The sequence below is a fragment of the Lolium perenne genome, chromosome 7 (assembly GCF_019359855.2).
Source record: "Lolium perenne isolate Kyuss_39 chromosome 7, Kyuss_2.0, whole genome shotgun sequence".
NCBI lineage: Eukaryota > Viridiplantae > Streptophyta > Magnoliopsida > Poales > Poaceae > Lolium > Lolium perenne.
In genome coordinates, this window is record NC_067250.2 from 58,539,544 (window position 1) to 58,552,913 (window position 13,370).

Genomic DNA, 13,370 nt, shown 5'->3' on the forward strand with positions numbered 1-13,370 from the left:
CTTTTCCAGCATTGATGGGCCTTTGCCTAGCCAGATTCAGACTACTAGGAAAAGGCCTATAGCCACATGGGTTGCCGCTGGTGCACCAATCTGGACATGCGCCGGTGCTAAATACCGTAGGCGCACCATGTTCGGCCGCACCGCTGACGACTCAATACCACCGGCGCAGAGAAAATTCAGTGCGCCGGTAATAAGGGTGAACCTAGGTCCGGGCCAAACCCAAAATCGGATCCCTCTTACCGCCGGTGCACCACCATGTTGGTGCGGTGGGGGTAATTTACTTACCACCGGCGCACCAACATGGTGGTGCGCTGGCGGTAAGAAGAGCTGCGGTTTTTCCTCCCCACCCCCACCCCCCGTGGATCGCCTTTTCAATTTTTGAAAAAATAAATGAAAATGATAGAAAATTCAAAAAATAAATTCCTTCAAAATGCCCATGTGTTATGTCATATAGTTTCCTTGAAAATTTTAAAAAATGAATTTCGATATATTATGCAAAATAGCGTCGAATCTTGGTAAAACGGGATTTCTGGTTGCATACGACCTCCGATGGAAAAAAATTTATATCTAAATCTATCTACGCAAAATTTCCTATTCAAATTCAACGACCCACGGTCGTTTGGACAAAAAATGGATTCGCCAAATTCATAATAGAAACAGGACTTTTTTTAACTTTTCGATTTTGGTAAAAAAATAAAAAAAAACCCGGCGCACCGCCATATTATGTGCGCCGGCGGTAACTTAGACTATATATATGCTGACGGCCCTCATGCCTCTTCTCCTTCCTTACTTATCCACTTCTCATCTTTCCCTCCTCGTCTTCTCCTTGTAATCCTCACCAGCGGCCTCCTCCTCCTCCTCCTTCTCTTACTCCGGTGACATCCTCCACCTCGGGCCTCCTCCTCCTCCTCCTTCTCCTACTCCGATGACCTCCTCCTCCTCCGGTGACATCCTCCAACTCGGGTCTCCTCCTCCACCTCCACCTTCGGCCTTCTCCTTCTCCTCCACCTCCACCTTCGGCCTTCTCCTCCTCCTCCTAAACCACCACCTTCGGCATCAGCCTCCTCCTCCTCCTCCTAAACCACCACCTCCGACCTCATCCTCATCCTCCTCCTCCTCCTCCTCCCCCTCCTCCTACTCCTACACTGGCGCGGAAAAGACAACAAGGCGGTGCACGACCACCATTTTCTAGGACGAACCCGAGATAGATGAGCCAGAGCTAGATCTAGATCTAGATCGGCCTTTTTTTTGAATTTTCAAAAAAAAACATACCACTGGCGCACCAGGCCTAGTGCACCGGGGATAATTCGTGTTAATGATGGCGCACCAGCTGGTGCGCCGGAGGTGACTCATTATCACCGGCATGTTTCCACCGGCGGGCTCTGGTGCGTCGGCAATAAGGCTTTTCGTAGTAGTGTCATGGTTGGTGATGCCAAATCAGCGAACCTTATTAATCATTGACAATGTTACATGATTTTTTTTGTATAAGTGATTTCAAAACGTAACAAAATTGTATAAGGATTGTTGTGAGATAAGACGGGATATGTTGCTTTGGTTTCAAGGAGTTTGCTACAAATAGTGTTTTTCTTCGATTTTTCAGCAATGATGCAAACACATAGTTTTTTGGTGCAAATGTTTGTGATTCTTGTTGGAATAGTTGGTATTTTTCCAATGGCAAAAAGTTGTTGCTCAACCATTTTTTATTGTGGCAAACTCATGGTTTTCTTGTTGCAATCGCTACTGATTTTTGTTGAAGTCGCTGATAAATTTTCTTTGTAAATCAATCTCGAGCAAAAATTATTGTTCAGTCACTTTCATAGCATTACTAAAAAATTGTGTCATTTTTTTTACAATAGCATATTTTTTGGAGGTACGGTTAGATTTTTTTTGCAATACTCGCTACACTTGTGGTGAATGACCATAGTGGCATATTTGTTGTGAATGTTAGAAAAGTCAGGGGAAAAGGTATATACCTTGATTTTAGTGGATAAGCATGAGAATGCGGGTTCATTTTCCAAAAACTAAGTGACAAAAATAAAAAAATACATTATGTAGTATTGGAAAATTCTTTGATCTGGAAGGAATTAGAATAAACTGAATAATGGGATTATTTCAAGCGAGTTCTTTAAAAGGAAGAAGGCTATCAAATGTATAAAGCAAATTAAATTATCATATGACATTTATACTTTAAGTGTATTTTAAAAGAAAGAAGCAATAATTCTAGGTCTTCAAACTCCTTGTTTCTCAAAGACACGAGACTTTTCTGAAGGCAGAGGTAGCATGATGACATGGAGACAAAACAAAATGCATGTAAATTCCAGTGAGGATTCTTCGATAATTTTTATTTTAGGCCGCACTGACAAGGCTATGTGCTCGACACGTTCACTGAAAAAATTCACCAACATCTGCAAGAGTACCAACACACCAGTTACTACCAAAAGTCTGGCCGGTGTCACTTGGGAATTGAGAGTATGCATTGCCATTGGTGAGGATGTAGCAACCATGAAAAATATTGTGAGAAGCATCATCCTCATGATAACCATTAGAAAAACAATCCAAAATCGATTTGGCAAAGCATAATGTAAAAGATCGAAATTTAGTCTTTCAACACCACCATTTACGTCGAGAAATAATTCTCGTCGTCAAGCAAGGTACCGAAGAGTACTTATTGAATATGATGTCTTCTCCATCGACACGATGCCCAAAAAGAACATGGAAACCAAGAACCTAAACCAATCTACGGAAACAATTGCTTTTGTTGGAGAACTCCACTCATAGATCATGTTCCCCAACCCTCCTGACACCAAAAAAGATGGTCGGAGGAGTGGGGGCAATGGATGATGGAGGTGAATCTATGGCAGCTAGGGTTCCAGAAGAGATGGCACCTAGTATTGGGAAATATTCCCTAGAGGCAATTATGTATGATGTATTTCCAAATGTATTCATAACATTAATTAAGTCTTACTTGTATAGACATTTTATATATACCACCAAATATGTGATTTGGTTGTGGAACCATGTATTCATGTTGTTCATAATAGATTATCCTTATGGACCGAGGTTGTGCTGGATACACGACTTAGACTAACGTGCAAGTCGGATGATGGCCCGGTTCCAATTCTCATGGGAATGGTGATGCTAATCCGACTTACACTGACTCTGCTAATTTTTTTAGCGAGTCAGACATACTCATATTGAGATACAATGAGCAAGTTGTCATTTTCTCAATCATTCTTTAGCTTTCCCTCAATGTTAAAAGCGAAATGAGTCTAGCTTGACATCATTTGGGTCTTCATCCTTTATGTGCATCATGTTGCATAGCTTCGTAAAATTTATTTAAGTGCATAATTGCATCCTCAAAATCCAAGTCATAACCCCCAAGAGAAGGGGATCACTTCGGCACCTCCCAATGTGGAATGGGTATCGAACCACATGAGAAAGAAGGAAATGCTATTTACTCTCTCCAACTAGAGTATCATAATTCTAGTTGTTTATGCACTAAACGAAACAAAGTAACGAAGCCGTCTAACTTGATGCTTGAAAGTAAGAAAAAACAGAAAACGTAAAAGTGTCCAAATCATGTAAGTGCAAGAGGACTAGATGGATGCTTACTCTTGTGGAAACAATGGATCCCAGTTTCATGGTTTCACTTATTTTTTCTCTCTTAAAAAATGGTGGATATCATGTTACAAGATGATTATAGTACAAACAATTGTCATGATTTAGAGGTTAACATTAATAGCGGCTAGATGTCCTAAAATTCTTTTGAAAAGAAGTACACATATTGTGTGCCGTGTCATGGGGCATGAGATTATTGTCACTTCTCCACTTCATAATTCTCCCCTTTGATCTCCCGCACAAAGGATGTTGGTGGTACCACTTCTATCACTCGGCTATGTTATTGTTGTCACTTGGCTACACCCTTCATCTACATACATCATACTTATCTATACACAAACACACTACAATACTATGGAAAAGGTTTTCTTTGTTGTGCGCATACCACATCTCTCTCATCAACCTACACTAAGTGTTGTCAAAAACCTCTTGATGTGGGAATACAAGTCTACCACTAGCATTACCCCGATGCTTCTGTGACGCATAATAACAAAATGCTTTCAAATTATGACAAACTATAAAGTCTCAACACACCGTCTAATGCATAACATGTATCATCTGACACCACAATCTCTACCATAGAAATTACATGGATAGCAACACAATCTTGTGGGAAGATCATATGTGATAGAACCATGATCATATGTAGAAAGTTTGGATCAAGTTACTACCACAAAACCTAAGTCAGGGGGGTGGATGATGCGTGTAGTTGACACGTCCGTTGGGAACCCCAAGAGGAAGGTGTGATGCGCACAGCGGCAAGTTTCCCTCAGTAAGAAACCAAGGTTTAATCGAACCAGTAGGAGTCAAGAAGCACGTTGAAGGTTGATGGCGGCGGGATGTAGTGCGGCGCAACACCAGAGATTCCGGCGCCAACGTGGAACCTGCACAACACAACCAAAGTACTTTGCCCCAACAAAACAGTGAGGTTGTCAATCTCACCGGCTTGCTGTAACAAAGGATTAGATGTATAGTGTGGATGATGATTGTTTGCAGAAAACAGTAGAACAGTATTGCAGTAGATTGTATTTCAGTATAGAGAATTGGACCGGGGTCCACAGTTCACTAGAGGTGTCTCTCCCATAAGATAAACAGCATGTTGGGTGAACAAATTACAGTTGGGCAATTGACAAATAAAGAGGGCATGACCATGCACATACATATTATGATGAGTATAGTGAGATTTAATTGGGCATTACGACAAAGTACATAGACCGCTATCCAGCATGCATCTATGCCTAAAAAGTCCACCTTCAGGTTATCATCCGAACCCTCCGATATTAAGTTGCTAACAACAGACAATTGCATTAAGTATTGCGCGTAATGTAATCAGTAACTACATCCTTGAACATAGCACCAATGTTTTATCCCTAGTGGCAACAAGACATCCATAATCTTAGAGATTTCTCGTCACTTCCCGCATTCACGGAGACATGAACCCACTATCGAGCATAAATACTCCCTCTTGGAGTTACAAGCATCTACTTGGCCAGAGCATCTACTAGTAACGGAGAGCATGCAAGATCATAAACAACACATAGATATAAATTGATAATCAACATAACAAGTATTCTCTATTCATCGGATCCCAACAAACACAACATATAGAATTACAGATAGATGATCTTGATCATGTTCGGCAGCTCACAAGACCCGACAATTAAGCACAATGGGGAGAAGACAACCATCTAGCTACTGCTATGGACCCATAGTCCAGGGGTAGACTACTCACACATCACTCCGGAGGCGACCATGGCGGCGTAGAGTCCTCCGGGAGATGATTCCCCTCTCCGGCAGGGTGCCGGAGGCGATCTCCTGAATCCCCCGAGATGGGATTGGCGGCGGCGGCGTCTCAGGAAGGTTTTCCGTATCGTGGCTCTCGGTACTGGGAGTTTCGCGACGGAGGCTTTAAGTAGGCGGAAGGGCAGGTCAGGGGGCCACACGAGGGCCCCACACCACAGGTCGGCGCGGCCAAGGGCCAGGCCGCGCCGCCCTAGGGTGTGGCCGCCTCGTGGCCCCACTTCGTCTCCTCTTCGGTCTTCTGGAAGCTTCGTGGTAAAATAGGACCCTGGGCGTTGATTTCGTCCAATTCCGAGAATATTTCGTTACTAGGATTTCTGAAACCAAAAACAGCAGAAAACAAAGAATCGGCACTTCAGCATCTTGTTAATAGGTTAGTTCCAGAAAATGCACGAATATGACATAAAGTGTGCATAAAACATGTAGATATTATCAATAATGTGGCATGGAACACAAGAAATTATCGATACGTCGGAGACGTATCAGCATCCCCAAGCTTAGTTCTGCTCGTCCCGAGCAGGTAAAACGATAACAAAGATAATTTCTGGAGTGACATGCCATCATAACCTTGATCATACTATTTGTAAACATATGTAATGAATGCAGCGATCAAAATAATGTATATGACATGAGTAAACAAGTGAATCATATAGCAAAGACTTTTCGTGAATAGTACTTCAAGACAAGCATCAATAAGTCTTGCGTAAGAGTTAACTCATAAAGCAATAATTCATAGTAAAAGCATTGAAGCAACACAAAGGAAGATTAAGTTTCAGCGGTTGCTTTCAACTTGTAACATGTATATCTCATGGATATTGTCAACATAGAGTAATATAATAAGTGCAATATGCAAGTATGTAGGAATCAATGCACAGTTCACACAAGTGTTTGCTTCTTGAGGTGGAGAGAAATAGGTGAACTGACTCAACATTAAAAGTAAAAGAATGGTCCTCCATAGAGGAAAAGCATCGATTGCTATATTTGTGCTAGAGCTTTGGTTTTGAAAACATGAAACAATTTTGTCAACGGTAGTAATAAAGCATATGAGTTATGTAAATTATATCTTACAAGTTGCAAGCCTCATGCATAGTATACTAATAGTGCCCGCACCTTGTCCTAATTAGCTTGGACTACCGGGATCATCGCAATGCACATGTTTTAACCAAGTGTCACAATGGGGTACCTCTATGCCGCCTGTACAAAGGTCTAAGGAGAAAGCTCGCATCGGATTTCTCGCTATTGATTATTCTCAACTTAGACATCCATACCGGGACAACATAGACAACAGATAATGGACTCCTCTTTTATGCATAAGCATGTAACAACAATTAATTTTCTCATACGAGATTGAGGATATTTTTCCAAAACTGAAACTTCCACCATGAATCATGGCTTTAGTTAGCGGCCCAATGTTCTTCTCTAACAATATGCATGCTTAACCATAAGGTGGTAGATCGCTCTTACTTCAGACAAGACGAACATGCATAGCAACTCACATGAAATTCAACAAAGAATAGTTGATGGCGTCCCCAGTGAACATGGTTATCGCACAACAAGCAAATTAATAAGAGATAAAGTGCATAAGTACATATTCAATACCACAATAGTTTTTAAGCTATTTGTCCCATGAGCTATATATTGTAAAGGTGAATGATGGAATTTTAAAGGTAGCACTCAAGCAATTTACTTTGGAATGGCGGAGAAATACCATGTAGTAGGTAGGTATGGTGGACACAAATGGCATAGTGGTTGGCTCAAGGGTTTTGGATGCATGAGAAGTATTCCCTCTCGATACAAGGCTTAGGCTAGCAAGGTTGTTTGAAGCGAACACAAGCATGAACTAGTACATCAAAACTTACATAAAAGACATATTACAAGCATTATAAGACTATACATCGTCTTCCTTGTTGTTCAAACACCTCACCAGAAAATATCTAGACTCTAGAGAAACCACTCATGCAAACCAAATTTTAACCAGTTCTATGTATTTCTTCACTAATAGGTGCAAAGTATATGATGCAAGAGCTTAAACATGAGCACAACAATTGCCAAGTATCACATTATCCAAGACATTATAGCAATTACTACATGTATCATTTTCCAATTCCAACCATATAACGATTTAACGAAGAAGAAACTTCGCCATGAATATTATGAGTAGAGCCTAAGGACATACTTGTCCATACGCAACAGCGGAGCGTGTCTCTCTCCCACAAAGTGAATGCTAGGATCCATTTTATTCAAACAAAACAAAAACAAAAACAAACCGACGCTCCAAGAAAAGCACATAAGATGTGATGGAATAAAAATATAGTTTCAGGGGAGGAACCTGATAATGTTGTCGATGAAGAAGGGGATGCCTTGGGCATCCCCAAGCTTAGACGCTTGAGTCTTCTTGATATATGCAGGGGTGAACCACCGGGGCATCCCCAAGCTTAGAGCTTTCACTCTCCTTGATCATGTTGTATCATCTCCCTCTCTTGATCCTTGAAAACTTCCTCCACACCAAACTCGAAACAACTCATTAGAGGGTTAGTGGACAATAAAAATTAACATGTTCAGAGGTGACACAATCATTTTTAACACTTCTGGACATTGCATAAAGCTACTGGACATTAATGGATCAAAGAAATTCATCCAACATAGCAAAAGAGGCAATGCGAAATAAAAGGCAGAATCTGTCAAAACAGAACAGTTCGTATTGACGAATTTTATCGAGGCACCAGACTTGCTCAAATGAAAATGCTCAAATTGAATGAAAGTTGCGTACATATCTGAGGATCACTCACGTAAATTGGCATAATTTTCTGAGTTACCTACAGAGAAAACATCCCAGATTTGTGACAGCAAAGAAATCTGTTTCTGCGCAGTAATCCAAATCTAGTATGAACTTTACTATCAACGACTTTACTTGGCACAATAAAACACTAAACTAAGATAAGGAGAGGTTGCTACAGTAGTAAACAACTTCCAAGACACAAAATAAAAACAAAGTACTATAGTAAAAACCATGGGTTGTCTCCCATAAGCGCTTTTCTTTAACGCCTTTCAGCTAGGCTAAAGTGTGTATCAAGTATTATCAAGAGACGAAGTGTCAACATCATAATTTGTTCTAATAATAGAATCAAAAGGTAACTTCATTCTCTTTCTAGGGAAGTGTTCCATACCTTTCTTGAGAGGAAATTGATATTTAATATTACCTTCTTTCATATCAATGATAGCACCAACGGTTCGAAGAAAAGGTCTTCCCAATATAATGGGACAAGATGCATTGCATTCAATATCCAAGACAACAAAATCAACGGGGACAAGGTTATTGTTAACGGTAATGCGAACATTATCAACTTTCCCCAAAGGTTTCTTTGTAGAATGATCAGCAAGATTAACATCCAAATAACAATTTTTCAGCGGTGGCAAGTCAAGCATATTATAGATTTTCTTAGGCATAACAGAAATACTTGCACCAAGATCACATAAAGCATTACAATCAAAATCTTTAACCTTCATCTTAATGATGGGCTCCCAACCATCCTCTAGCTTTCTAGGAATAGAGGCTTCGCGCTCTAGTTTCTCTTCTCTAGCTTTTATGAGAGCATTTGTAATATGTTGCGTGAAAGCCAAATTTATAGCACTAGCATTAGGACTTTTAGCAAGTTTTTGCAAGAACTTTATAATTTCAGAGATGTGGCAATCATCAAAATCTAAATCATTATGAGCTACAGCAATGGGATCATCATCCCCAAGGTTGGAAAAAATTTCAGCAGTTTTATCACAGGCAGTTTCAGCAGTTTTAGCAATTTCAGTCAGTTTTGTACGCTTTGCACTAGGAGTAGAAATATTGCCAACACCAATTATTTTACCATTAATAGTAGGAGGTGCAGCAACATGTGAAGAATCAACATTGCTTGTGGTGGTAATAGTCCAAACTTTAGCTACATTTTTCTCTTTAGCTAGTTTTTCATTTTCTTCTCTATCCCACCTAGCACGCAATTCAGCCATTAATCTTATATTCTCATTAATTCTAACTTGGATGGCATTTGCTGTAGTAACAATTTTATTTTCAATATCCCTATTAGGCATAACTTTCGATTTCAAAAGATCAACATCAGAGGCAAGACTATCAACCTTAGAAGCGAGAATATCAATTTTATTGAGTTTTTCCTCAACAGATTTGTTAAAGGCAGTTTGTGTACTAATAAATTCTTTAAGCATAGCTTCAAGTCCAGGGGGTGTGTTCCTATTATTATGGTAAGAATTCCCATAAGAATTAGCATAACCGTTACCATTATTATAAGGATATGGCCTATAGTTATTACTAGAATTGTTCCGATAAGCATTGCTGTTGAAATTATTATTTTTAATGAAGTTTACATCAACATGTTCTTCTTGGGCAACCAATGAAGCTAACGGAACATTATTAGGATCAACATTAGTCCTATCATTCACAAGCATAGACATAATAGCATCAATCTTATCACTCAAGGAAGAGGTTTCTTCGACAGAATTTACCTTCTTACCTTGTGGAGCTCTTTCCGTGTGCCATTCAGAGTAATTGATCATCATATTGTCAAGAAGCTTTGTTGCTTCACCAAAAGTGATGGACATAAAGGTACCTCCAGCAGCTGAATCCAATAGGTTCCGCGAAGAAAAATTCAGTCCTGCATAAAAGGTTTGGATGATCATCCAAGTAGTCAATCCATGGGTTGGGCAATTTTTAACCAGAGATTTCATTCTTTCCCATGCTTGTGCAACATGTTCAGTATCTAATTGTTTAAAATTCATTATGCTACTTCTCAAAGATATAATTTTAGCAGGGGATAATATCTACCAATAAAAGCATCCTTGCATTTAGTCCAGGAATCAATACTATTCTTAGGCAGAGATAGCAACCAATCTTTAGCTCTTCCTCTTAATGAGAAAGGGAACAATTTTAATTTTATAATGTCACCATCTACATCTTTATAATTTTGCATTTCACATAGTTCAACAAAATTATTAAGATGGGCAGCAACATCATCAGAACTAACACCAGAAAATTGCTCTCGCATAACAAGATTCAGTAAAGCAGGTTTAATTTCAAAGAATTCTGCTGTAGTAGCAGGTGGAGCAATAGGTGTGCATAAGAAATCATTATTATTTGTGGTTGTGAAGTCACACAACTTAGTATTTTCAGGGGTGGCCATTTTAGCAGTAGTAAATAAAGCAAACTAGATAAAGTAAATGCGAGTAACTAATTTTTTTGTGTTTTTGATATAGTAAACAAGGTAGCAAATAAAGTAAAACTAGCAACTAATTTTTTTGTGTTTTGATATAATGCAGCAAACAAAGTAGTAAATAAAATAAAGCAAGACAAAAACAAAGTAAAGAGATTGGGAAGTGGAGACTCCCCTTGCAGCGTGTCTTGATCTCCCCGGCAACGGCGCCAGAAATTTGCTGTTGCCGTGGGAGTTGGCAATTTTCGTGGTGTAGCTTTTCTTCAGTTCCCCGGCAACGGCGCCAGAAATTTGCTTGATGCGTGTAGTTGACACGTCCGTTGGGAACCCCAAGAGGAAGGTGTGATGCGCACAGCGGCAAGTTTCCCTCAGTAAGAAACCAAGGTTTAATCGAACCAGTAGGAGTCAAGAAGCACGTTGAAGGTTGATGACGGCGGGATGTAGTGTGGCGCAACACCAGAGATTCCGGCGCCAACGTGGAACCTGCACAACACAACCAAAGTACTTTGCCCCAACGAAACAGTGAGGTTGTCAATCTCACCGGCTTGCTGTAACAAAGGATTAGATGTATAGTGTGGATGATGATTGTTTGCAGAAAACAGTAGAACAGTATTGGCAAGAGATTGTATTTCAAGATAGAGAATTGGACCGGGGTCCACAGTTCACTAGAGGTGTCTCTCCCATAAGATAAACAGCATGTTGGGTGAACAAATTACAGTTGGGCAATTGACAAATAAAGAGGGCATGACCATGCACATACATATTATGATGAGTATAGTGAGATTTAATTGGGCATTACGACAAAGTACATAGACCGCTATCCAGCATGCATCTATGCCTAAAAAGTCCACCTTCAGGTTATCATCCGAACCCCCTCCAGTATTAAGTTGCTAACAACAGACAATTGCATTAAGTATTGCGCGTAATGTAATCAGTAACTACATCCTTGAACATAGCACCAATGTTTTATCCCTAGTGGCAACAACACATCCATAATCTTAGAGATTTCTGTCACTTCCCCAGATTCACGGAGACATGAACCCACTATCGAGCATAAATACTCCCTCTTGGAGTTACAAGCATCTACTTGGCCAGAGCATCTACTAGTAACGGAGAGCATGCAAGATCATAAACAACACATAGATATAAATTGATAATCAACATAACAAGTATTCTCTATTCATCGGATCCCAACAAACACAACATATAGAATTACAGATAGATGATCTTGATCATGTTCGGCAGCTCACAAGACCCGACAATTAAGCACAATGGGGAGAAGACAACCATCTAGCTACTGCTATGGACCCATAGTCCAGGGGTAGACTACTCACACATCACTCCGGAGGCGACCATGGCGGCGTAGAGTCCTCCGGGAGATGATTCCCCTCTCCGGCAGGGTGCCGGAGGCGATCTCCTGAATCCCCCGAGATGGGATTGGCGGCGGCGGCGTCTCTGGAAGGTTTTCCGTATCGTGGCTCTCGGTACTGGGGGTTTCGCGATGGAGGCTTTAAGTAGGCGGAAGGGCAGGTCAGGGGGCCACACGAGGGCCCCACACCACAGGTCGGCGCGGCCAAGGGCCAGGCCGCGCCGCCCTAGGGTGTGGCCGCCTCGTGGCCCCACTTCGTCTCCTCTTCGGTCTTCTGGAAGCTTCGTGGCAAAATAGGACCCTGGGCGTTGATTTCGTCCAATTCCGAGAATATTTCGTTACTAGGATTTCTGAAACCAAAAACAGCAGAACAAGAATCGGCACTTCGGCATCTTGTTAATAGGTTAGTTCCAGAAAATGCACGAATATGACATAAAGTGTGCATAAAACATGTAGATATCATCAATAATGTGGCATGGAACACAAGAAATTATCGATACGTCGGAGACGTATCAGTGGACTACTCCCCTCCCATGGTGGAGAGCCATGTGGCCGGAGGCGTTGGATAAGGAGGAGAGGTGGCCTAAGGAGATTCCGACAGTGGTTCCTCCTTCAATCTTATGTCGGTGGCGAACTACAGACTATCTATTTTGTGTTTTCTATGTCCGCGTTCGCACATCGTGAGATCACCATCAGGGCCCCTTTTGTAGATGGTTTTAGGTCAAGACGAAGAGTTTGATGCGAAGACGGGCGACATGGGGCGCTCGAGGCCCAAAGTGAGCCCCATGGCGTGACACTTTTATCTAGCCACGCCATGGGCCTCATCTTGGGCCTCCAAGCCAACCTGGTGAGGTCCAAGTATGTCAAACCTTTCTTCCATAAAAACTTCCGCATACCAAATCACAAGTCCTTTTGAATTCGCGAAGGTCACTCAAAGTAAAAAAAAATAATAAAACATGTTTTTTCTAGCCTCCAAGGTTATAATACTAATAAAAGGGACCATTTAGGAAAATCTTTAAAATTATTCATCATTATAACACCTTATATGATGCAAATATAATGAAATATGGCACAATAAACTACAAAGAACACATATGCATTTTACACTACTATGAAAAGACTTATAAGCCCCGAGATACCACCGGTGCGCCAAAAAAAGAAGATCCGCTGGTGCTATATTACCACCGGCGCACCAAATATTGGTGCGTCGGTGCTTCTAAAATACCACTGGCGTACCCAACATTTTACACGTCGGGGTTAAGGGTCGCCCAGATCCGGGCCAGGGCAGAGATGTGACGTGCACTTACCGCCAACGCACATGTATAGTGGTGCACCCCCTCCCTGTAATCATCTTTTTAGTTTTTTTTTAA